The sequence below is a fragment of the Carlito syrichta genome, unplaced genomic scaffold, assembly GCF_000164805.1.
Source record: "Carlito syrichta isolate Samal-C Ts95f unplaced genomic scaffold, Tarsius_syrichta-2.0.1 Scaffold315847, whole genome shotgun sequence".
Lineage (NCBI taxonomy): Eukaryota > Metazoa > Chordata > Mammalia > Primates > Tarsiidae > Carlito > Carlito syrichta.
Window position 1 is genome coordinate 736,934 of NW_007259943.1, and position 2,530 is coordinate 739,463.

The window sequence follows — 2,530 nt, forward strand, 5'->3', positions numbered from 1 at the left end:
GCCTTCCAAGTAGCCGGAATTACAGGCATGCGCTACCACGCCCGGTTGATTTTTTGGTTTATTGTAGAGATGAGGTCTCGCTGCCCAGATGGTTCTCGAACCTGCGGGCTCAGGCAATCCAGTCACCTCAGTCTCCCAAAGGCGTGGGATTATTTAAATCAGGTACTCAGGAGAGACCTTTCTGAGGGTGAAATTCAAACAATGTTTTGCTTTATGAAAATGTTCTGGCAGAACAGAGTTATTTAAGAGATTAATCTTGGTTGGGTTTGGTGGCTCAGCCTATAATCCCAACACTTTGGGAGGCCTAGGCTAGTGAATTGCCTAAGTCTGCGGGTTCGAGACTAGCCTGGGCAGCTTGGTGAGGCCTCGTCTCTACAATAAATAAAAAATTAGCCAGATGTGGCAGCATGCGCCTGTAGTTCTGGCTACTTGGAAGACTAAGGCCGAAGGATCGCCAGCTCCCAGCAGATTGACACAAGGGTGGCTGTGAGTGTGCCACTGCACTCGGGCCTGGATGTCAGAGTGAGACTCCAACACACACACACACACACACACACACACACACACACACACACACACACACAGAGAGATTAATCTTAAAAATGCTCAACCTACATGCTTCTGACTTCCATAAAAAATGCTCCACATTTTTTGTCTCTATGTTTGAGTGATAATCTTCTATGTTTTATCTTGTTTAATTCTCATATTTAGCCACTGAGGCTTGAATCACTTTTTCATGAAAACATTTTCAACATTTATTAAACCCTTCATGGCCTTTTGAAACACTGAATTATTTTCACCTTTCCAAGACAGGATCCAGACTTGAGAGTCCGAAGATCCTGGGTCCAGCTGCAGCTTTGCCATTTGCCAGCTGTGACACTGAACTGGGCTCTCAGTGTATCCCAAGGCCTCCATTTCCTCAAATGCAAATTGGGAGAGTTGAGTGACACCCCGAGGGATCTTCCCAGTTCACCATTTATTGATCATCAAGTCAGTGATCCCACTATGTCATCACAGAGTGACAACAGAGGCCACTTAAGGTTGCTTGCCCTGAGACAACATTGCTCTAGATCTCTGGGATGTCAGCTTTTCTATTTCTGTCTGGTTTTTAGAAGTTTTCTTCCCCCCCTCAATTTCCCTGTCAGTCAGTGTCCTTATTGTAGCTGCCAACATAAAATGACAGCTGTCTCCCCTTGTCAGCTGCTCTTATCATCTGGTTTGTTGTGTGCTTTGGAAACCAGATGACTAAGACACAAGAGCATGTGAACTCAGCACAGAGAGGAAAGCCGCGTGTATTTCCCGTGGAGTAGCATGCCTGAGCTTTATAACAGTCATTTGGGCACTTAGGTATTTTTCATCTGGAGGTTTACAACTGTGTTCCAGAGGCTTAATTTTACTGCAGGTTGAATGCAGTGCCTCATGTCTGTAACCTCAGCAATTTAGGAGGCTGAGGCAAGAGGATTGCTTGAGCCCAGGAGTCCAAGACCAGCCTGGGCAGCATAGTGTCTTATATTAAAATATAAGACATTTTTAAAAATTAGTCTGTGGTAGTGGAATGTGCCAGTAGTCCCAGCTACTTGGGAGGCTGAGGCAGATGGATCATCTGAGCCCAGGAGGAAGAGGCTGTGGTGATCTGTGATTGTGCCACTGCACTCCGGCCTGGGTGAAAGTGAGACTCTGACTAAAAAAATAAATTAAAAATAAATTCTACTGGAAAACGAACACAATTTTCCAACACAGTCATTTCTCATATAGTGTCATTGAGGTTCCAACATATAGACGCATTAACTCTCTTTTTTTTTTGAGTCGGAGTCTCACTCTGTTGCCCAGGTTGGAGGGCAGTGGCACACTTATGGCCTCTGCAGCCTCGACCTACAGGGCTCAAGTGATTCTTCCGCCTCAGCCTTCCACGTAGCTGGAACCACAGGCATGTGTCACCACACCCGGTTAATTTTTTTTTTTAATTTATTGTAGAGATGAGGTCTTGCCATGTTGTCCAGGCTGGTCTCGAACCCCTGAGCTCAGGCAATCCTCTCACCTCCGCCTTCCAAAGTGCTGGGATTACAGTCTTGAGCCAACGTGCCTGGTGACACATGAACACTTAAGTGACAGAATAAAGCAAAACTGTTTAGGAAGGCTAAATTAAATGTTACATATTAAAGGCATTTCCACTTGACAAGTCTCTTGTATCTAATAATTTTCTTTGTAAGATAACATTTTGGCATTTCTATCCCTAGCTGGGGGATTAAATTTTAGGAGAAGCAGTTAAGTAGGCGGTTTATTAAGTAGTCTTTTGACTATTTAGTGATTAACTTTTCCCACAATGGAAATGAATTATGTTTTCTCTCACTTACCTAACTTTAGTGATCTCTGACAACTAAAATAAAATGTTCTCACCTTCTGAGAGGATATACCCAGAATGGATAGAAGCCCAAATGGGGACTCTAAAGATTTTTTTTTTTTTCGAGTTGGAGTCTCACTCTGTCGCCCAGACGGGAGTGCAGTGGCCGCTCCCGGCCACCGCAGCCTC

At 44.5% G+C, this 2,530-nt stretch overlaps 1 protein-coding gene across 1 annotated transcript in view; it reads right to left on the reverse strand.

Moving 5' to 3' along the window:
- Positions 1-2,530, reverse strand: part of IPO5 (importin 5) — a 69,147-nt gene that overhangs the window by 65,584 nt on the left and 1,033 nt on the right. The gene's annotated exons all lie outside the window — the stretch shown is intronic.